Below are 24,997 nucleotides of genomic sequence, written 5' to 3' on the forward strand. Positions count from 1 at the left end.
AAACTACTATTATCAGCCAGGCCCAGCAGAACCGGCAACACCTCACCCAACCGCGTTGCACCCTCCAGTCGCAGTGCGTCCAGACACCCTGACCGTCAGTAGGCTGAGAGAAGCTGGCTTGATAATCAATCAAGAGAAAGTTCAGTTCTTGAAGCGAGAGCTATACGCTACCTGGGACACATAGTGACGGAACAAGGACTCAGGGACTGATCCTGAGACGGTGAGAGCGGTAAACGAGTTCCAAACTCCGCAGGGCTCAGGATGCTCGGAGTTTTTTGGGGTTGGCGTCCTGTATAGGAGGTTTGTCCAATTTTTCGGACCTTGCAACCCCTCTACACCGGTTGCTGAAGGTAGGGTGAAGTGGCACTGGGGACCAGAAGAGGAGAGAGCTTTCCAGGAGATAAAGGGGCTCTCATAGATCTCCAGTGCTCACATATCCTCACTTTGAACTACCGTTCACGCTCCAGACAGATGCCTCTGAGTATGGACTAGGTCTGTCCTTACTCAGGAGGTCGATGGAGAGGAGAAGGTCATCGCCTACGCAAGCAGAGGGCTCAAGGGGGCCGAGCTGAGGTATTCTACCACCGAAAAGGAGTGCCTGGCTGTATTTTCGCCCTGAGAAAATTCAAGCCGTATATAGAGGGTATGAGACTACAGTGATTACAGATCACCAGGCTCTAAAGTGGCTAGAGCTATCCCTAACCCGACAGGAAGGCTAGCAAGGTGGGCCTTAGAGATGCAGCAATACAACTTGGTTATCAAGTATCGAAGAGGGAAGCTAACGTGGTCCCGGATGCTCTCTCACGAGCGTTGCCAGAGGCGACGTGCCGGCAAGTCACAAGAAGGTCAGGAGGAGCCCACAGGAGCAGTAGCCGCCATCGTCATGGAAGACGACAGTTGGATAAGGAGGATGAAGAACAATCTACTCCATCATCCACAGAAATACCCCGACTATATGGTAAGGGGGGAGGCGTTGTATCGTCACATATGGGCCCGTCAACAACCTCCTGATGCACCGGAGAGTGATGGCTGGAAGCTATGTATTCCGAGAGGTGCTAGGAGGGAGATACTTCAGCAGAGCCACGATGCCCCGACAGCGGGCCATCAAGGAGTATTCCGGACTTATCACCGGATAGCCTGTCGCTACTATTGGCCAGGCCTGTATGCGGACGTCGCGAAGTATGTGAGGCGCTGTGAGACGTGCATGAAGCATAAGTTGGAGCAGCGGCCTCCATATGGACAGATGAACAGCCAGAGGAAGGTGGTGCGACCCTGGGAGACTGTTAGCACCGATATTGTAGGTCCGTTACCTCGCTCGAAAAGGGGGAATAGATACCTGGTGGTATTTCAGGACCAGTTCACGAAGTGGACGGAAGCTCGGCCGCTAGCTCAGGCAGACAGCAATGTTGTAGCGCGAGCTTTGAGGTAGCTAGTTGTCACCAAATTTGGGGTGCCGAAGCTGCTTATATGTGACAATGGAACCAGTATACAAGTAGACTTTTTAAGTCATACTGTAAGGAGAATGGCATCACGTTATTCTACACCCCACCACACACCGAGCTGCAACCCTACGGAGAGGGTTAATAGAGCATGAAGACTATGATAAAGCCTTATGTGGGCGAGCACCATGCGGATTGGGATCGCTATGTGAGGGAATTTTGTTTCGCCATGCATACAGCAGTACATGTAGCATAAGTATACTCCTGCCTTCCTCAACTTCGGAAGAGAGTTGAGAGCACCAGGAGATGCTTGTGTGTGAGGAGGAAGACGATCCTCGACAGGAGGATGAGGCACGAGTCGAGCAGCCCAGCTGAGGAGGTTGCAAGTACTGAAACGTGCACAGAAGCTCGTTTTAGATAATCTAAACGAGGCCTATAATAATACCAGGAGGTATTATAATCTTAGGCGAAGACCACTGGAACTAAGGACGGGCCAGTTGGTGTACAAGAGGGATCATCATCTCTCGTCTGGAGTGAACCAGTTTGCGGCTAAGCTAGCTCCAAAATTTTCTGTGCCTTATGAAGTAGAGAAAATGTTGAGCGCCTCTGTAGTGTTGCTGAAAGGAGCTGCTGGTAAAATGCTGACGGTTCATGTAAAGGATATAAAAATCTTGCCGCCCCTTCCTGAGGAGGAAGAGGAGGAAGATGGGGAGGACGGCAGCGGAATGCGAGCCGCCCGCGACGGCCGAGAGGACAATGATGGAGGAGCCAGTGTGGAGGACAGCGGTGACGGCAGGAGGAATCGAGTAAGCCGGGTGTCGCTGCCCACTCGGCTGATGGAGTATCGAGGAAGAGTAATTCAACAGCAGCAGTAAGGTGAGTGACCAGGAGGAGAAACAACACCAAAATTTGGAGGAAAATACATTTGGAAATATAGCCCGCTTATTTATGGGGTTTGAGATAATTGATAGCATTGGAATAGTTGAAACTAGCCTGATATTGGAGCATGAAATAATTATTTCTCGATTCAGAGAAATATGAGGACATTAGGCCTATATTTAAAGGTAGCATTCATAACAATTTTCTTTCGAGTAAATGGTACTGTTTAAACAGAGTCGAGTTCGGAGAGCCAGGTCGAGCGGTCGAGAGAGGTGAGAAGGAAGCAGTGAGCAGCTAGCAACGTCACAGTACATCTTGTACGAAAGTGAACTCCGATTTCTTCAGCGACCGGGAGTTGTGTTGAGGCTAAAGACGATTAGCCTCCAACACGGTGAACTCCACTGCTCTACACTCGTTTGGGCGAGTGTGAAAACACATTAACCTGTTAGACGACGGGCTACCAGTTTCGACCAACGGCGACATGTCAGTTTGGTTGAAACCTGACTCCCCATTGGTAGGCCACCAGGGGACATCGAGGCGAGAAAGGACATCTGGGAAGGTGTGGGAAAACCTTTCCCGCAACTCCGCGGCCGATCCGGACCCCAGGAGGACAGCTGGTGCCCGGCAAGTGGGACTTAGGAAAGTCCAGAGTGCTGGCCGCCGCAGCGCACTAATCCAGTGCGGGATCGAGAAAGGTCATCTGGAAAGGTGTGAAAAACCTTTCCCGCAACTCCGCGGCCGATCGGACCCCAGGAGGACAGCTGGTGCCCGGCAAGTGGGACTTAGGAAAGTCCAGAGTGCTGGCCGCCGCAGCGCGCTAATCCAGTGCGGGATCGAGAAAGGACATCTAGGAAGTGTGGAAAAACCTTTCCCGCAACTCCGCGTCCGATCCGGACCCTAGGAGGACAGCTGGTGCCCGGCAAGTGGGACTTAGGAAAGTCCAGAGTGCTGGCCGCCGCAGCGCACTAATCAGTGCAGGATCGAGAAAGGACATCTGAGAAGGTGTGGAAAAACCTTTCCCGCAACTCCGCGGCCGATCCGGACCCCAGGAGGACAGCTGGTGCCCGGCAAGTGGGACTTAGGAAAGTCCAGAGAGCTGGCCGCCGCAGCGCACTAATCCAGTGCGGGATCGAGAAAGGACATCTGGGAAGGTGTGGAAAAACCTTTCCCGCAACTCCGCGGCCGATCCGGACCCCAGGAGGACAGCTTGTGCCCGGCAAGTGGGACTTAGGAAAGTCCGGAGCGCGAGCCGCCGCAGCGCACTGATCCAGTGCGGAACCGAAAGAGGACCTCTGGGAAGGCCAGGGAAGGCCTTTACCAGAGCTCCGCGTCCGACCCGGACCCCGGGAAGACACCCGGTGCTCAAGGACTAAGACTTAGTCCCGACACGAAGCCCTTTCTCACGACTAACACCGCAAGGTTCCTGTTCCCTTCTTTCCGCGACCAACCCTGTTTGGCAGTGCGAAAGCACGGCCCCTCTTTCCTAAAAGAGGGAAACATTTCTCCAAAGCACTCAAAACCCTGTTTCAACCCCCTACCCGAACGAGGGTGGTTGACAGACGCCTCACCAAGACTCCCGTCCCCTGCCGCGGCCCTCCCCAGTCGCCGACTGAGTTTAGCCGGCCCAGAGCGACACTGGGAACTCTGATAGAGACAGGTGTGGGCAAAAATCTACTCAGAAGATTGGCCCGTCGTCTAAACAGGTTAAATGTCGTTCAACACTCGCCCAAACGAGTGTAGAGCAGTGGAGTTCACCGTGTTGGAGGCTAATCGTCTTTAGCCTCAACACAACTCCCGGTCGCTGAAGAAATCGGAGTTCACTTTTGTACAAGACGTACTGTGATGTTGCTAGCTGCTCGCTGCTTCCTTCTCACCTCTCTCGACCGCTCGACCTGGCTCTCCGAACTCGACTGCCTCCTGCTAGCCTTTCTCGAGCCTCCCTCAGTGACCGTGAGGGAGGGGAGAGAGGATGCGCAGCACCGCTGAGCGGTAGGCCAGTGGCTGGCTTGAACGTTGACCCCTCAGATTCTATGAAAGATAGCCGAGCGTCAAATAAACAAGCCCTAAATTCAATTCCTTTCTCTAGTTACGATATACATCGTGACAATATAAGCATACTGTATATCGTAGTCCTCAAGGTACTTTTGAAATGTTTTGTAAAATAATGGAATTAGCTCTTAGTTACTTGAATAAGAGAAACCGAAAGTCAATAGTTTGTGGGGACTTCAACTTACGTTTTAATGCACATGACAAACAGGCAGATCACTTTGTTAATTTGTGTAGTATGTATGGCTTTGAAATGAGGGTTTATGAGCCGACTAGCGGGGCCAAGTGTCTTGATAATGTTTTCTCATCCGCTTCCAAGACAGTTTGAGTGTAGAAATAAGCAACTGCCATGTCAGCGACCACTTAGGACAGCTTATCTCAGTAAAATTCAATAAATCTCAAAAAAGCTTGTTGTCTCGAGTAAGATTTATAGAAAAGTAACTAAAATAAATGAAAGTAATATTAATGTATTTAGATGCCACCTGTTAAAGGAAGGTTGGTCAGTTTCTATTTATGATAGTGATGTTGATACGAGCTTTGATGTATTTTTGAATACAGTTATATATTATTATGATCTGAGTTTCAACATGATCAAAAAAATAAATTCTAACTCAAGAACCGCTAGACATTCTTATAATAAAATCAATTATTGGTTCACTCCGGAGCTGAAAGAGCAGAAAAATAGGTTGGACTTCCTGTATTTTCTTTCTAAAACACACTTAGATTAAAGATATATGTATATTAGAGAGAAAAGTTCCTATAGGCTAATGATAAGAGAAGCAAAGAAAGTAGCAAACAGAAATATTATAGAAAATTCTGAAAATAAGTCAAAAATGTTGTGGAACATTGTGAATAAAAGTAAAACAAAAAGAGAGGAGTTACCGCAAATAAATATATCTCCTGATAATTTAATAGCTTTTTTGTAAATACAGCTGAAGAAATTAAGAAAAAACTTGTTAAAAACTATAGAGTAGCATCGGCTGAACTATTAGAAAAGAAAAATATTCCTGAAAATATTAAGAAGTTCCGATTCAAACCTGTAACAGAAAATTGTATCTTGGAAGTTGTAAAGCATATGTCTACAAAGAATAGTAAGGACCACTATGGACTGTCCAATGCTCTAATAAAGAATATTATCAATTGTATTCTAACCCCGTTCACATGCCTTGTAAATAAAGTCATTGTGGAAGGGAAATTTCCCACCTCACTCAAAATCACTAAAGTAATACCGGTTTTCAAGAAGGGTAAACATGAAGATATTACAAACTTCAGGCCCATTGCTATAGCTCCTATTTTTTCGAAAATAATAGAAATTCTGCTTGGAAAGCAATTTTGCAAATTTTTGGAGGAGAATGACTTGCTCTGTAAGACTCAGTTCGGTTTCCGAATAGACCTATCAACCACCCATGCTCTGATTAAATTGGTGGAGGAAATTCTGGACTGTTTTGAGGAGAAATGTTCTGCTGCTGTATCATTCTGCGACCTCAGTAGAGCTTTTGAATGTGTTTCACATGACATCCTGTTAGCAAAATTGAAGCACTTACAGATTGAAGGATTAGCACTGGATTTATTCTCCAGCTATTTGCAGGGCAGAACTCAATATGTATGTGTGGATGGTAAAAGCTCGGGTACTTTGTCTGTTAAGTGTGGAGTACCTCAGGGCTCGGTCCTGGGTCCTTTGCTCTTTCTTATTATGATTGATGATTTGAGCATCAATGTCCCATCGAAAATAGTCTTATATGCAGATGACACCACAGTTCTCAATAGGCATTCAGATGACACTCAGGCTGTGGCACTTTCTGAATCTAATTTGAAGGTAGTTCAAACGTGGTTGAATGCGAATGAGCTGCTTCTCAATGCAGATAAAACAACAACAATCACGTTTGGGCTTAAAAGTAGATCTGCTTCCAATAGCACAAATAATAAGGCTCAGAAATTTTGGGAATCATTGTAGACCCTACTCTAACTTGGACCCATCACATTGCCAGTCTGAAAAATAAGTTGAGCAGCAGTGTATTTGCCCTCAAACGTCTTTGTGCAGAGCTGGACCAGGATGGCATTCGTCAGGCCTATTTTGGCATTTTTCAGTCGCATATCCAATATGGCCTATTAGTCTGGGGTTGTGCAGCACAAGCGCATGATATATTTTTGTTCCAGAAAAAGGCTGTCAGAGTCATTGCCAAAGCTCCATTTCGTGAACATTGTAGAGAAATTTTCAAGGGATTGCGTATATCAACACTCTTTTCATTATACATATTACAATGTTTACTGTTCTTGAAATCTAATCCCGATAAAATGGAGTTGAGAAGTGCTACACACACACATAATACTCGAACAAGTCAATCTTTGAATTTAGCAAGAAGCAGACTCCACAAGACAGATCAAAGCCCCACTAATGCCGCAATCAAAATTATGAATAGACTGCCCTTTGAAATAAGACAACTTAATTACAAAATGTTTGGAAATGTGCTAGAAAAATTTCTCTTAGATAATCCCTTCTACTCCGTCAAAGAATATATGGAGAAAAAATTATATCCAAGATATTTTGAAATGAATTAAAAAATAATGTATATTTTTGAATGATGTGTATTGTTGTATATTAGGAACTGTATGTAATGTATCACGTACACCCTGAGTACCTTCAGAGGAAGGTGATTGATACCCAGGTGTTGCTCCTGGACGACATAGCTCAGTCGTAATGTGGGCGGGGAAAGGAGGCAAGTCGAAGTTCCTCTTCCTTCTTCCTTGTGCCTCAGCTGGCGTGAACAGCACCTCCTGGTGCTTCTGACGGCGTGAAGGTCGCTCTCTTCTCTGATAACACCACTTCGATGTAATTTTGTATTGGCCTTACAGCCTCGGTTCCGCCCCGGTGAAGTAGGAAAAGGAAGGACAGACAGGATGGGGACGGCAGACAACGGTCCGCTGTGCCCTGGGGAGGAGGAAGAATAGGGACGGCAGACAACGGTCCGCTGTGCCCTGGGGAGAAGGAAGAATAGGGACGGCAGACAACGGTCCGCTGTGCCCTGGGGAGATGGAAAGATAGGGACGGCAGACAACGGTCTGCTGTGCCCTGGGGAGAAGGAAGAATAGGGACGGCAGACAATGGTCCGCTGTGCCCTGGGGAGAAGGAAGAATAGGGATGGCAGACAACGGTCCGCTGTGCCCTGAGGAGAAGGAAAAATAGGGACGGCAGACAATGGTCCGCTGTGCCTGGGGAAATGGATGGACAGGGACGGCAGACAACAGTCCGCTGTGCCCTGGGGAATGGAAGGACAGGGACGGCAGACAACGGTCCGCTGTGCCCTAGGGAGATGGGAGGACAGGGACGGCAGACAACAGTCCGCTGTGCCTAAGGAGATGGAAAGACAGGGACGGCAGACAACGGTCCGCTGTGCCTGGGGAAATGGAGGACAGGGACGGCAGACAACGGTCCGCTGTGCCCTAGAGTGATGGGAGGACAGGGACGGCAGACAACGGTCCACTGTGCCCTAGGGAGATGGAAGGTCAGGGACGGCAGACAACGGTCCGCTGTGCCCTGGGGAAATGGAGGACAGGGACGGCAGACAACGGTCCGCTGTGCCCTAGGGAGATGGGAGGACAGGGACGGCAGACAACGGTCCGCTGTGCCCTAGGAGATGGAAGGTTAGGGACGTATGGCAGCCAACGGGCCGCTGTACAAGAGCAGGAAGGTTGTGAGCGGAATGCTGTGGTCTGGGGCTTGTCCGGCGTTTAAATACTCCCGCAAAGTGGAGGGGATGGAGTTGTGCCGCCGCCAGAGGCGGTGTAAATCGTCTCGATGCGCGGAAGATGGTTCGCCATCGGTACCTTCCTTATCTCCGCAGCCAGCTAGCTTTGCTGATAGCCGAGCGTCTTTCAATAATATTATTAACTATTTTCTCGTCACAATTTTACTTTGTGACACCCCACTCCCACCCAAGGGGGGGGAGTTCGGAGCCCTCTATGGCACCACCTTAAAAGGCGTGAGCCATCTAGGCATCACCTTAAGAGGTGTACACCTCTCAGGCATCACCTTTAGAGGTGTATGCCACTCACTATGAGCAACATCTATTCCTGGTCCATGGGCACATATTTACACCGTCCATCTGGAAATTGGACTTTCAAGCGTGGCTTGCCAGCCCATTTACGCTTACAAGGTGTTGAGACTCGGAGACACAACACTGGATCCTTTTTCCTTGAGAGTCCTGGTTTGGGATCCTGGGACTGTGGGACTACTTCATTGGTAGTTGAAGACTGCGTTTGCTCTCCCACATCCATTTCAGTTGAGGAGGGTATTGACTCCTCCACATCCATGACAGTAGGGGGTGGTATTGACTCTTCCACATCCCTCTCGGATTCACCACTAGTGTTGGTGGCTGGGGCATGAATCGTGGCCTGGCGTTCAGAGTCAGTCATCTCGTTCCTGTGATCCATCACTATGTTGCCTCAGGATGCTTGCCTTGGAACATATGACAACTCTGCTTTGCTATCAATCAAGGCATTGGGTTCGACTCTGTTCAAACCATCCTGCTTGAACATCCTTCTGTCGCGATCCTTGTTGTCCTGAGATTCGGATTGTACAGCTGATATTGTTGGGACTGCTGTTGTCTTAGTCCCCAATAAGAGAGATCGTGACATTATTAGCGGACTTGTAGGATTTAGTTGGGGAGGATCCCACTCTACATCTCGCGTGAATGTGTGAATATTCACTCTGTTTTCACGCATAAATTCCATGCCTAATAGCAACTCTTGTCCAAGTCCTTCCATTATAGACGCCACTAGTGGAACTGTGATTTGTCCTATAGTTACATTAGTTGTCAGCTTCCCATTTAATGGGGTGGACCGTCCATCAGCTAATATTGCTTGGTGATGTGCTGGCTCTTTCCGTATCATCCCTATTTTCCGGAGGACTTCATAGACCTCGTTACTCATATAATTAGCTTCAGCGCCAGTATCTAGCAATGCCCGACACTTTTTACCGCCGATTGTCATGGTGATAAATAGTCTGTTGTCCCTTGATGACTCTTCAATCACAGGAATCCTTTGTGCCGTTCGCATCACTGCTGTCTTGTTTGGAATCTTATTCTCCTTTTGCTCATCACAGGCACATTCCAGTGCTCTCTTTCCGCACCTTTTACATGGCAGGATTTCGGGACAGTTTGATCTCCTGTGCCCCGGTCTCTTGTATTGCGCACACATGGGTTCAGACTCACTAAGAGATGGTCTGTTACTAGTAGGGGTTATAACTGTCTCAACCTTGACCCTTGTAATCTTTTCCATGTCCTCAATCATGTGAACTCTCGAATTCTGTCTATTCTGTTTCTCCTCTGCTTTTATTTGTTCATACTCCCTCGCGAATTTTTCCAATTCGTTGATACTATGAACATCTGATTGCCGAATATACAATTTGTACCGTGAGAGGAGATTCTTATACACTCTCTGTAATTTATTCTCGTCTGTAAAACCTCCTCGACGCCTCATGAGTGTCAGTACATCTTCGAGAAATTCGTCAAACGATTCACCTTCCCTTTGCTTCCTTGCCTGAATTAGATTCTCGAGGTCCTCCTCATAGGTAAGTGGGTAGTAGCGTGATCTGAAATCTGTCACAAAATTGTCCCATGATTTCCACTGGTCACGACGATTACGCATCCATGGAGTAGCTTTACCAACTAGTAATTCAGGAAGAGCAACTAGTAGTTGGTTGCCAGTAAGCCCATAGGCTTGTTGTAGCTCGTCTAGCCTTTCTAGAAAGCTGGGAGCCTCTGATTGGCCATCAAAAGACAGTCTCCAGCTTCTTACTTTGTCACATACCGCCCCTGGGTCCATGAGGGGGTTTGTGTGAATGTTGGTTCCAACTTCAGCATGAGTACCTGTTGCTGAGTGTCCAGATTCCTCACTGCTTCCGCTCACTATTCCGGGTCTTGGGCTGGGATAACATACAGCCATCTTCTTATGTTGTTCTACTAACAACCTTCTCAACTCGGCAAGTGTTCCAGATGACACTATGCCCCAATCTTGTAGAAGATTAAAAGCTTCATCCTTTTTCAATCTATAGATCCAGGTAACTCTGGGGTCGGCTATCACCTCGGGGTTTATGTCTTTGACTGACTGATCCTCTATCAGCTCCTGGTGCTGAGCATCTAAAACAGCCTCGCCTTGTTCACTCATGATGATTCTCACTTTGTTGCCTCCTGCCCCACGTTGGGCGCCAATCTATCACGTACACCCTGAGTACCTTCAGAGGTAGGTGATTGATACCCAGGTGTTGCTCCTGGACGACATAGCTCAGTCGTAATGTGGGCGGGGAAAGGAGGCAAGTCGAAGTTCCTCTTCCTTCTTCTTTGTGCCTCAGCTGGCGTGAACAGCACCTCCTGGTGCTTCTGACGGCGTGAAGGTCACTCTCTTCTCTGATGACACCACTTCAATGTAATTTTGTATTGGCCTTACGGCCTCGGTTCCGCTCCGGTGAAGTAGGAAAAGGAAGGACAGACAGGATAGGGACGGCAGACAACGGTCTGCTGTGCCCTGGGGGGAAGGAAGAATAGGGACAGCAGACAACGGTTCGCTGTGCGCTGGGGAGAAGGAAGAATAGGGACGGCAGACAACGGTCTGCTGTGCCCTGGGGAGATGGAAAGATAGGGACGGCAGACAACGGTCTGCTGTGCCCTGGGGAGAAGCAAGAATAGGGATGGCAGACAACGGTCCCTGTGCCCTGGGGAGAAGGAAGGATAGGGACGCAGACAACGGTCCGCTGTGCCCTGAGGAGAAGGGAAGATAGGGACGGCAGACAACGTCCGCTGTGCCCTGGGGAAATGGAAGGACAGGGATGGCAGAAAACAGTCCGCTGTGCCCTGGGGAATGAAAGGACAGGGACGGCAGACAACGGTCCGCTGTGCCCTGGGGAAATGGGAGGCCAGGGACGGCAGACAACGGTCCACTGTGCCCTAAGGAGATGGAAAGACAGGGACGGCAGACAACGGTCCGCTGTGCCCTGGGGAAATGGGAGGACAGGGACGGCAGACAACGGTCCGCTGTGCCTTAGGGTGATGGGAGGACAGGGACGGCAGACAACGGTCCGCTGTGCCCTAGGGAGATGGAAGGTCAGGGACGGCAAACAACGGTCCGCTGTGCCCTGGGGAAATGGGAGGACAGGGACGGCAGACAACGGTCCGCTGTGCCCTAGGGAGATGGGAGGTCAGGGACGGCAGACAACGGTCCGCTGTGCCCTAGGGAGATGGGAGGACAGGGACGGCAGACAACGGTCCGCTGTGCCCTAGAAAGATGGAAGGTTAGGGACGTATGGCAGCCAACGGGCCACTGTACAAGGACAGGAGGTCGGTGATGTACGGCAGCCAATGGGCCGCTGTACAAGGAGCAGGAAGGTTGTGAGCGGAATGCTGTGATCTGGGGCTTGTCCGGCGTTTAAATACTCCTGCAAAGTGGAGGGGATGGAGTTGTGCTGCCGCCTGAGGCGGTGTAAATCGTCTCGATGCGTGGAAGATGGTTCGCCATCGGTACCTTCCTTATCTCCGCAGCCAGCTAGCTTTGCTGATAGCCGAGCGTCTTTCAATAATATTATTAACTATTTTCTCGTCACAATTTTACTTTGTGACACCCCACTCCTACTCGGGGGGGAGGTGGGGGGGGGAGTTCGGAGCCCTCTATGGCACCACCTTAAAAGGCGTGAGCCATCTAGGCATCACCTTAAGAGGTGTACACCTCTCAGGCATCACCTTTAGAGGTGTATGCCACTCACTATGAGCAACATCTATGCCTGGTCCAAGGGCACATATTTACACCGTCCATCTGGAAATTGGACTTTTAAGCATGGCTTGCCAGCCCATTTACGCTTACCAGGTGTTGAGACTCGGAGACACAACACTGGATCCTTATTCCTTGAGAGTCCTGGTTTGGGATCCTGGGACTGTGGGACTACTTCATTGGTAGTTGAAGACTGCGTTTGCTCTTCCACATCCATTTCAGTTGAGGAGGGTATTGACTCCTCCACATCCATGACAGTAGGGGGTGGTATTGACTCTTCCACATCCCTCTCGGATTCACCACTAGTGTTGGTGGCTGGGGCATGAATCGTGGCCTGGCGTTCAGAGTCAGTCATCTCGTTCCTGTGATCCATCACTATGTTGCCCAAGGATGCTTGCCTTGGAACATATGACAACTCTGCTTTGCTATCAATCAAGGCATTGGGTTCGACTCTGTTCAAACCATCCTGCTTGAACATCCTTCTGTCGCGATCCTTGTTGTCCTGAGATTCGGATTGTACAGCTGATATTGTTGGGATTGCTGTTGTCTTAGTCCCCAATAAGAGAGATCGCGACATTATTAGCGGACTTGTAGGATTCAGTTGGGGAGGATCCCACTCTACATCTCGCGTGAATGTGTGAATATTCACTCTGTTTTCACGCATAAATTCCATGCCTAATAGCAACTCTTGTCCAAGTCCTTCCATTATAGACGCCACTAGTGGAACTGTGATTTGTCCTATAGTTACATTAGTTGTCAGCTTCCCATTTAATGGGGTGGACCGTCCATCAGCTAATATTGCTTGGTGATGTGCTGGCTCTTTCTGTATCATCCCTATTTTCCGGAGGACTTTATAGACCTCGTTACTCATATAATTAGCTTCAGCCTCAGTATCTAGCAATGCCCGACACTTTTTACCGCCGATTGTCACGGTGATAAATAGTCTGTTGTCCCTTGATGACTCTTCAATCACAGGAATCCTTTGTGCCGTTCGCATCACTGCTGTCTTGTTTGGAATCTTATTCTCCTTTTGCTCATCACAGGCACATTCCAGTGCTCTCTTTTTGCACCTTTTACATGGCAGGATTTCGGGACAGTTTGATCTCCTGTGCCCCGGTCTCTTGTATTGCGCACACATGGGTTCAGACTCACTAAGAGATGGTCTGTTACTAGTAGGGGTTATAACTGTCTCAACCTTGACCCTTGTAATCTTTTTCGTGTCCTCAATCATGTGAACTCTCGAATTCTGTCTATTCTGTTTCTCCTCTGCTTTTATTTGTTCATACTCCCTCGCGAATTTTTCCAATTCGTTGATACTATGAACATCTGATTGCCGAATATACAATTTGTACCGTGAGAGGAGATTCTTATACACTCTCTGTAATTTATTCTCGTCTGTAAAACCTCCTCGACGCCTCATGAGTGTCAGTACATCTTCGAGAAATTCGTCAAACGATTCACCTTCCCTTTGCTTCCTTGCCTGAATTAGATTCTCGAGGTCCTCCTCATAGGTAAGTGGGTAGTAGCGTGATCTGAAATCTGTCACAAAATTGTCCCATGATTTCCACTGGTCACGACGATTACGCATCCATGGAGTAGCTTTACCAACTAGTAATTCAGGAAGGGCAACTAGTAGTTGGTTGCCAGTAAGCCCATAGGCTTGTTGTAGCTCGTCTAGCCTTTCTAGAAAGCTGGGAGCCTCTGATTGGCCATCAAAAGACAGTCTCCAGCTTCTTACTTTGTCACATACCGCCCCTGGGTCCATGAGGGGGTTTGTGTGAATGTTGGTTCCAACTTCAGCATGAGTACCTGTTGCTGAGTGTCCAGATTCCTCACTGCTTCCGCTCACTATTCCGGGTCTTGGGCTGGGATAACATACGCCATCTTCTTATGTTGTTCTACTAACAACCTTCTCAACTCGGCAAGTGTTCCAGATGACACTATGCCCCAATCTTGTAGAAGATTAAAAGCTTCATCCTTTTTCAATCTATAGATCCAGGTAACTCTGGGGTCGGCTATCACCTCGGGGTTTATGTCTTTGACTGACTGATCCTCTATCAGCTCCTGGTGCTGAGCATCTAAAACAGCCTCGCCTTGTTCACTCATGATGATTCTCACTTTGTTGCCTCCTGCCCCACGTTGGGCGCCAATCTATCACGTACACCCTGAGTACCTTCAGAGGTAGGTGATTGATACCCGGTGTTGCTCCTGGACGACATAGCTCAGTCGTAATGTGGGCGGGGAAAGGAGGCAAGTCGAAGTTCCTCTTCCTTCTTCTTTGTGCCTCAGCTGGCGTGAACAGCACCTCCTGGTGCTTCTGACGGCGTGAAGGTCACTCTCTCTTCTCTGATGACACCACTTCAATGTAATTTTGTATTGGCCTTACGGCCTCGGTTCCGCTCCGGTGAAGTAGGAAAAGGAAGGACAGACAGGATAGGGACGGCAGACAACGGTCTGCTGTGCCCTGGGGAGAAGGAAGAATAGGGACGGCAGAAAACGGTCCGCTGTGCGCTGGGGAGAAGGAAGAATAGGGACGGCAGACAACGGTCTGCTGTGCCCTGGGGAGATGGAAAGATAGGGACGGCAGACAACGGTCTGCTGTGCCCTGGGGAGAAGCAAGAATAGGGATGGCAAACAACGGTCCGCTGTGCCCTGGGGAGAAGGAAGGATAGGGACGGCAGACAACGGTCCGCTGTGCCCTGAGGAGAAGGGAAGATAGGGACGGCAGACAATGGTCCGCTGTGCCCTGGGGAAATGGAAGGACAGGGACGGCAGACAACAGTCCGCTGTGCCCTGGGGGAATGGAAGGACAGGGACGGCAGACAACGGTCCGCTGTGCCCTAGAGCGATGGGAGGACAGGGACGGCAGACAACGGTCCGCTGTGCCCTAAGGAGATGGAAAGACAGGGATGGCAGACAACGGTCCGCTGTGCCCTGGGGAAATGGGAGGACAGGGACGGCAGACAACGGTCCGCTGTGCCCTAGGGTGATGGGAGGACAGGGACGGCAGACAACGGTCCGCTGTACAAGGAGCAGGAAGGTTGTGAGCGGAATGCTGTGGTCTGGGGCTTGTCCGGCGTTTAAATACTCCCGCAAAGTGGAGGGGATGGAGTTGTGCCGCCGCCGGAGGCGGTGTAAATCGTCTCGATGCGCGGAAGATGGTGCGCCATCGGTACCTTCCTTATCTCCGCAGCCAGCTAGCTTTGCTGATAGCCGAGCGTCTTTCAATAATATTATTAACTATTTTCTCGTCACAATTTTACTTTGTGACAAATGTATATTTGAATTTCAATCCAATGTACTACTGTGACTGTTTATTGTAGTGGTTTATTGCCCGTTTTTATTGTGCTGTATTGTATTGTGTTGACTGGCCTATATGTCAAATTGTGATGTACTATTGAGGCTAATAAAGATATTCTATTCCATTCTATTCTATTCTATTCTATGCTCAAAATTGTATGAATAAACTAGAGCATTTGCTCAAGATTTGAAGCAAATGCTTCAAAAAAGTTGAGTCTAGTCTGGAGCAGCTTTTCACCTTTTGCTCATAGTAAAATGGCTCAACTAATTCGTGTGAGTAAGAGGAAACTATACCACATACAATCACATTCAATAGATGAGACCTATAAAACTCTTCTTAGATTCAACCATGATATATAATTATCACCATTATTCCTACAAAAGATACCTATCCGAAGATAGCCATCACAGAATAGGAAAGAGGCATTTAAGAAGATGAGAATGTAGACGATTATAGGAAGGCTATCGAGATTATAAGATTATGCTGAAGATTATTATGGAGATTACATTTTTTCACGCTATTATTTCAAAATTCTGAACTCAACTAACCTAAAACTATTTCCGCGTATCGCCGTGAATGCGCAACGTATATTTAAACATTAAGAGAAATGCCGAACCGTCGACTTGAATCTTAGACCTCACTTCGCTCGGTCAACAAGTGGAATATCTCTATTATTTCAATTTATAATTCAAGTGAAACTTTGAGAGTATTCATAACACCTGATCATTCAAGTTGTGAACTATGCAATCTGTGTCATTAGAGCAAAAGCTTCCATCCAATATAGCACTCACCTACATTAGTGGATAGTATACCATTGTTATCTAGAGTGGCACAAAGATCAACACTGAGTTTAACCCCATCTTGTATCGAAGGTTAAGCCTCTCTTAAACCTACCCCTATCAGCTACCTATACCTCGTCCCTTCACTCATTTCTATGACCAACACAGGTATAGACAGATACATAGTTGGAAGTGGAGGTAAGAGAGAAGGGATTGCGAGAGTGTGAGAGAGTAAATGAGAGAGAGCAAGAGTAAACATCAAACATAGTTGGGAGTGAGTGTAAGAGAGAGGGATTGAGGGAGGAACAGGGATAGAGAGAGTGAGTGAGAGAGCGTGAGTGAACATCAAACATAGTTGGGAGTGAGTGTAAGAGAGAGGGATTGAGGGAGGGACAGGAATAGAGAGAGTGTGAGTGAACATCAAACCATCCACACTTAGCTCGACTCTCGGAATTTGATAGCGATTGCAATTTCTGTGATGGGAATTGATCGTTCCTTTCGCACTCATGGGCACCCCTAGATCCCCCCCCCCCTGCCATGAGGGGGTAGATACCCCTCAAGTGTGGGGATGTGCGTCAAGGGCCACGTAATTAAGGTAAAAGCTGAGGGGAGGTTCGATTCCGGTAGTAAGCCTTTGTTATCTTTCGCCTCTACGAAAAGTTATCAATTATGAGCACACCGACACAAACCTCATTGTATTCTCCTTTCTCTCTCACTCTCTCTCTCCCTCACTGACACACTCTATTCCTTTCAAATTAATATTCTCTATCCTTTTCTTTCTCTCTTCTAAGTAAACAGATTGCATTGTTTCTGACATTCTGACCTCCTCCCAAAAATAGTCAAATTTTGTTCAAGCGTGCATAAGCAGGATTTCCACGAATCAGTCAGTATCAGTGAACGTCTCCGGTACCGGGAAAATGTAATTATCATAGCTATTCATAGTTCTTCGAAAGACTATTCATAGATAATTGATAAACGTTTAAAGCAGTTTTGGGCGAATGCCTGTTGTTTTTACCTGCATTGTATCTATTGTCTATGAATAAATGAAATGAAATGAAATAACTAAAAAACTGAAAAAATGTTCAGGCACCACCAGCAAAAGAAAAGTCTTTGACCGCTGGTGGGAGTCACAAAAAGTCCGATTCAGAATAAAAACTAAAAATAACTCATTACATAATGAAGACAGAGTGATAAAATAATCCATAAACTATTCATAGATCTTCTTTCTTTGTGTATATGACTAACTCTCGGTCGTGTTATGTGTTTTTATTATTATTATTATTTTATTATTATTATTATTACTATTATTATATTATTATTATTATTATTGTCATTTGTTACGTGAAGCCACAAAGCTGAGCAGAGCTCAAGTGGCATGTAACATGTCACGAACATTTTTCTATGCAAAGTGTATGCATCTGTATAAACTCAAAGTATGAAGGCACCACAACATTCCTCCATTGTATAGGGATACGCTTCCACGAGTACATTAGTAATTGAAGACAAGAAAAGCCTATGACTACCACATAACCGTATTCTTCCAGGTAGACAATTGAAGAGCTTCAGTCCCGAATAATATGGTCCTTTTTCCAAAAGTATCAGTCTGTGAACGGGGTACTGATATACAGCTGAACTCTTTGCTCTTGTGTTATAGCCATGGCAAACTACATTTCCTTCAAATCTCTTTGAATTTCTGAAGACAAAATTTACAGTCTCAAGGAAGTGCAATACTGGGACCGTGAGAAACCTGTATTTTCTAAAAATGGGCCTACATGAATTGGATGGTCACAAGCCCTCCAAAACACGAACAGCTTTCTTTTGCATCTTAAATATTTTATATAAATTATTTTTACTATTCCCCCAAAAGAAGATGCTGTAGCGTATTAGGGCTAAAAAATATCCATTATACACCTTCTGAGCTGTCTTTATAGTGGATGCAGTCCTCACAGTTCTCAGTGAAAAAAGTGCATGATAGAGCTGTTTTATAAGTTTTTCCAAGTGTTTATCCCATTTCATATTTTTTTGCAATTCCACTCCAAGAAAACTAGTCACTTCAACAGACAAGCACTCCCTCCCATTTGAAGCATTCAGGTTTGATGGTTTAGCATGATGTCCTGTCACGGCAAACCTGATATTGTTGGAATTAGTCATATTCAACTTCAATGCATTATGACCAAACCAATGTTGAGTGATGCATAGCCGTTCAGCCCTAATCATAACTTCTCTATCATCCTTACCAGTAACCAGAACCGTTGTATCGTCAGCATATAAAATGAGCTTGCCATCTAAATTATTTGGCAGGTCGTTTATAAATAAATTGAAAAGAGTCGGTCCAAGCACAGAGCCTTGTGGCACACCTTGCTTTACTCTTTCCCATGCTGAAAATACCAGTGAACTCCCATTACTCAATTTAACTGACTGATATCTATTTTCCAAATAGGACACGAAAAATTTCCCTGCACTACCAACAAATCCATAGAATCCAAGCTTATTCAACAATAGCTCATGGTCTACCATATCAAACGCCATGGATAAATCGCAGAAAAGCCCTAAAGCCTTCCGCGATCCATCCAGAGCATCCAACACATCTGATACAACTTCAAATATAGCAGACTTAGTTGACAATCCCCTCCTGAATCCAAATTGTTTGTTATGAAAAATGTTATTCTCATCTAAGTGAACCATCATCTGCTCAAACCCAATCTTCTCAAATATCTTGGAGAATACAGTTAAGAGGGCAATTGGTCGATAGTTTTTAAGATCCTTCCTATCTCCCTTCTTGTGAATTGGTTTGATCAGAGCATACTTTAATTTTTGGGGAAAGATTCCTTCCTGCAAACACCTATTAATAATAAATGTTAGAGGCTCCAAGATAATGGGACTAACCTTCTTTATCACTCGTGATGAAATCTCGTCCTACCCAGTTGAGCCAGAATTTTTTTAACTATTTATGGCTTTCCTAACTACACTTATTGAGACACTTCTGAACTTGAAAGGAGGATACTGCCTATTTATTTGCTTGAGGTACTCTCTGCTCTCACATGTTCTAGCAGAGCCGGACATTTCAGATGCACATTCAACAAAATACTCATTGAACAAGGAAGCTATGCATTGTGGATTAGAGTACCTCCTATTGTCAGCTGTAGTCAACTCTATCTTTTGCTCATTCCTATTCAATAGCCCCAGTGCATTTCTGACGATTGTCCAAGTGCCTCTATTAATATTGTTGGACTGTGCAATGAACATTTCATTGGTTTTTTGCTTAGCTAGTAGTATTGTCTTCTTTAAAGTTTTCTTATATTTGGCAGAATAGGACAGAAATTCAGGATGTCTGTTAGTCTTACTCTCAATGTGTAACTCTCTTTTCCTTCTACACGAAATCTTGATGCCAGTGGTTAACCAGTTTTTCACCGAATCATTCTCTGTAACCTTAAACTTTCTCAGGGGGACCAACTGGAGAAACAATTGTAAAACAATGAGTGAAAAGTATTAAATAATTTCTCGCCACCATCATTAGTCATACATAGGGACCAATCCACAGAGCACAATGTGTCACAAAAGAATTTCAAGGACTCTTCATTAATACATCTTCCTAATCTGCAACTATTATTGTGTTCAACGTTGGGATTATTGGCTAATTCTATTGTTAGGGCTTCGTTGATGGGGAGGATATTATTTTATATCCTTTTCAGAGAATCGACAATTATTTGTTGAAGCACCGCCGATTTATGTAGTTACATCGCAATAATATAGTATTGTTATTCAAAAAGCATTCAATCTTTCTTCTCATTAATTAATTTTTTATAGTTTGTAGAATTCGTTGAATAATCAGCAATATTGTCATTTGATGTAAATTTGTGTATGAGTTACTGTATATAGTAACAGACATAAATAAAGAGCTCTTATCTAATTTTTTAGAGAATCCATAAAATTATTTGTTGAAAGACCGCCGATTTATGTAGTTACAATGCAATAATATATTATCGTTATTCAAATTGCATTCAATCTTTCTTCTTAATAATCAACTTGTCATACTTTGTAGAATTCTTAGAATGATCAGCAATACTGTCATTATTTTCAATTCAATTCAATATTGCCAAAATTCAACAACGTAACAAATCAAAGGATAATGAATCAAACACTAATCACAATAAAATAAAATTAAATTATCTACCCATAACTCAATAAACTAAAAATTATTCCAGGCACCATTAGCAAAAGAAAAATCTTTGACCGCTGGTGGGAGTTGCAAAAAGTCCGATTAAAAAAAAAACTAAAAATAACAAAATACAAAATCAAGTTGATGACAAGAAAAAACTATTTCATATCACTGCAAAAACAGAGTGATAACAAAAAATTTCACATTTGATGTAAATTAGTGTATAAGCCAGTATATATTGTAATATACATGAATAAAACGCTTTTATTTAGTCTTCCATTGCTGTGCTTACTGTTTGGATCGTTACTTTGTAAAGTTTGTGAGAACCGCCTATTGATGAGGGAGGGGCTTGTCTGAACCAATGGCAGACGTTCACCTTGATAGGTCACGGCTTCCACCAATAACGGAGCTCGGACGTTGATATAAATACATGCAACTCTTCACTTCAGTTCTTCTTCACCAGAGATCGATTATTTTAAGAATGAATGGTATACTTGGAAAAATATACAGAGTGAGTCATATGTATGGGAACCCTTCAATAAATTGGAGACTGTTGTAGATATAATACTGTAACTTTCAAGGTAAGTTATTGGTCAAATACTCTACCTTTCGACGTACAACTGAATTTCAACCCCTCATAAGGTGGTGACTCAGGGGTTGTAACTCGAATATTTAAAATATAATCACCCATTGTGTTGTACATAATTCTATTTATTCATATTTTTCACAAAGAAACACTGATTTGGAGAGAGAAACTAAGGATACTCCTTGTACTATTTCTCTCCCAAATTTAGATAACATTTTAAAAGTCCGAGATAGGGTTATGATTTCACTTTAATAAAATCTAGTCCATTTTCACTCAAAAACAACGAAAATCAAGATTTTTACATTTTGACGGTTGAAAACAGAATAAATGGTATTTTAAAATCAAGAAAGATGACTACAATTAATATGTTCTATGATATTTTTATCCAAAATGGCGGCTGATTGAAGTTTTAGTTCTTCAGGAAATGAGGGGTTGTAACTAGAATATTTTGTTAACACCCATTGTGTGATACATAATTTTCAAGGCCTTTTCAAAACGAGAAATGTGACATCAACAAAAATTATCTATGATAATTTTATCCAAAATGGCGGCTGATTAAAGTTTTAATTTTTAAAGAAAAAATTGATAAAGTTCAATCAGCCGCCATTTTGGATAAAAGTATCATACAACATTTTTATCGACGTCATATTTCTCATTTTGAAAGGCCTTTAGAATGATATACCATTGACTCTGTTCTAGACTACTTCTGAAAAACTCAATCCAGCATTCAATAGGAACCTTCCATTCGATACAAAAATAAGATACAGTTGAAATGCAAGATAGTAGATAGATTGCTAAAGTTTTCTTGCGTCATCTTCCATCTTAGGGAATTAATCAAATCGGTGAGCATTTCAACTCCTAATTTTATTTTTCTCGTCTCGAAAACATCAATTTACTTCGCAATAGCTGGGAGCTTTGAAATCAAACCTTCGTCGAAATACAAAGTGCCCTTGCCCTAGACTACTTGCAGTGCTCGTGTATTGAATAAATAAAGCATCATAGCCCAATTAACGATACTTTTCTCGTTTTACTGCGCACAAGAATACATCCAAGAAGCTCATTTCCACTCGTTCAATAAATAAATAGATGGATTTCCCTTGTTAAAGAACACTGTTTGTTCTCTTGGAACGATTCCGCTAAGTACCTAGTATTGAATTTCTTGGAACGTTACTTGAGTAAATTGTTATTTTGCTTTGTTGAAAGAGAATTGGAGAGGAAGATTTTATCTTGTTTATTGATGAGAATTGATGGAATTTAACTGATACTCGATAGGTGGAAACGATTACAAGGTATCAGTACAGTTGTTGAATTTGTTCCTCAGTTTTCGACTACAGTTGTAGAACTTGTACCTCAGTTTTCGACTACGGTTTTGGATTTGTTGCTCAGTTTTCAACTATAGTTGTTAAATCTGTTCCTCAGTTTTTGACTAAAGTTGTAGAATTTGTACCTAAGTTTTCGACTACGGTTGTTGAATTTGTTGCTCAGTTTTCTACTACAGTTGTTGCTCAGTTTTCAACTACTGTTGTTGAATTTGTTGATCAGTTTTTTACTACAGTTGTTGATTATCTACTCCTCAGATTTCGACTATAGATGTTGGATTTGCTCCTCATTTTTCGACTTCAGTTGTTGAATTCGTTCCTCAATTTAGAACAACTCAACTTGTCGCTTCTCAGAAGGTTTTAAGATAGTGTGGAGAATGTACCAGAGAGAGTTCGTGAGGAGAAGTGCTTGTAATAATCAGGTATTTTTATTAGAATTTTGTAGTTTTTGTTTTATAAGAGAATAAAAAACTGCGGTTCTTCCGCTATAAATGTAGGATATAGGTTGGATGATAGCTTTGATAGGGTATAGAAGGTTTATATTGGAGTAAAATCTGTCATTCCCAATGTCAGTATAAAATAGTACATATTCGTCTATCCAGATATTTTAGGTATAGATTATCTAGAGATCTAGATTTATTCCATTTGACTTAGATCAATTATTTTGATGGATTGAATAGGTGTCTCAGAAAATGGGTGTTATAGAAAATAACATGACTCTTGAGAAAATGTTTAATTTTCATACTTAATTATGAAAAACGACGTTAATTATTAATTATTATATGTTAAATGTGGAAATATTCATTCCAAGGCTAAACAATACCATATTTCTCCTGTGAGTATTCAGCAAATACCTCAAAAAGCATACAATTATACAAAAACTATAATGTAGTACTGGAAATGGAATAACTGTAACACCAAGAGAAATGCTATCAAGACACAAAATATTCATTTGGAAAATAATATACTCAGAGAACTACAGAGTATTTACTGTCATTTCTATCAGTATTTCACAATAATATCTCAAGAAACTCAATCTTCCCATATCTCTCAGAGAATCAACCCATCCACTTCTGCAATCTACTGGCGAAATTTGTAAACATAGTCGACCAATGAGGGAAAAGTGGGCGGAGCTTGGGAGCGTGTCAGCCATGACTGAATAGATGACCCAACTGCTAATGCCATCTGGAGAAAATCATTTTCAATCGTTATCCAATCAAAAGAGAGTTTGAGTTCGAAGAGTTCCATTCAAATTCGGTTCGAATGAGATTTAATTAACAATATTATTAAATTGGAACCCAAGTAGGCCTACATATTGTTCTTCTCCTTGATGAATTTTCAATGATCAGCGAAGAATTTCTATTATCAAGTATTTAACACAACTTGAAGGCGACTTAGAGCTTCTCAGTATGCTTTTTCCAGATGAGGTCAACAATATAATTTGTATATGTCAATACTGTTGTGAAGTGGAGATGAAAGAGGTAAAGTCACTTCTGAAGATGATAGTCATCCTCTAGAACTATTGCTCAAGATAGTGTGATAGTGTGCTCCGTGATATTTTGGAATCGATCGTCCGCGTCCTAAAGAGATAGGAAGGCTAGCTACACACACATCGATTTTTGCTCGTACGATGTTTGACGTCCTTATAAATTCTATTGGATTAAACAGATGATTTCGAACAGATGATGTTTGTCAAGTTCTGTTTAATCTGATAGAATTCATAAGGACGGCAAAATATCGAACGAACAAAAATAGATGTGTGTATAACTGGCTTAACTGGTACTGTTTTTAGTGGGATCATGACCATGAGTCAACTAGATCACTACCAAATCCGTTCAAAATAGTCCAGTGTGATATGGCTAAATATTGACCAGCCCATACATGACACCTGCCGGAACAAAGGAATTGAATCAAATCGTGGCTCGCAAAATGCACAACGTGTGTGTGATATGTTCACGAATCGAATCCAAACTGGAAATGTATCCGGCATTTGGAGCAAAAGCGAGTAAGGTCCGATGCACGCTGACAGCATTCCAAATCTGTAACATCAATAGAATCCCATTCAATCAATACTGACAGTAAATAGTGAATCTGACCATGGTAAGGTTCGGTTAACACTGGCAGTATTCCTCATAAATTGTATTGATGAGTTTCTGATCGACCAATACTGACAGATTGAAGTGAATAAGGCAGGAAAATGTAGCCGGGTCGTTATGTACAGACGTCCTCCTGAAGCCCGGTTGATAGGGTTTTATACACGTTCTCGATTTTGGGGGCAGTGTCGAGTTATTTGGGGGTAGCAGTTGTGGCAAATGATCCAGGGAAACGAGAGAGTGTGAGTGTGAGGGAGAGAGGTAGGTGGGAAGGAGGTTGGTGTTGGCGATGGAGGAGGAGGAGGTGGTTGAGAAGAGGAAAAAGGAAGCTGAGAAGGAGAAGGACAAGGAGAAGACAAAGAAGAAGGAGAAGAGGAAAAATAAGGAGGAAAAGGAGAACGAAAAGCAAAAAGAAGAAGAAGGAGGAGGGAAAGGAAAAGAAAACAAGAAGGAGAAATGTTTGGGAAATTGAAGAAAGAAGAATATGAATGGAATATCCACAGAAATGGAAGGAAAAGAAGAATATTCTGGAAAAGAAGAAACGTGATAATCAAGGACGAGAAGAAGATAAAGGAGAAGGAAGAGAAGCAGGGAAGAAAGAAGGAGAAAGTATAAATAGAAGTAGTAGGGAAAGTAGG

The 24,997-nt window shown here is 44.1% G+C and overlaps 1 protein-coding gene across 1 annotated transcript in view; it reads right to left on the minus strand.

Annotated features, from left to right (window-relative positions):
• The window catches only part of LOC111049381 (ammonium transporter Rh type B-like), a 299,674-nt gene that overhangs the window by 194,116 nt on the left and 80,561 nt on the right, over window positions 1–24,997 (minus strand). The gene's annotated exons all lie outside the window — the stretch shown is intronic.

Source organism: Nilaparvata lugens, chromosome 11 (assembly GCF_014356525.2).
Source record: "Nilaparvata lugens isolate BPH chromosome 11, ASM1435652v1, whole genome shotgun sequence".
NCBI classification, from domain to species: domain Eukaryota; kingdom Metazoa; phylum Arthropoda; class Insecta; order Hemiptera; family Delphacidae; genus Nilaparvata; species Nilaparvata lugens.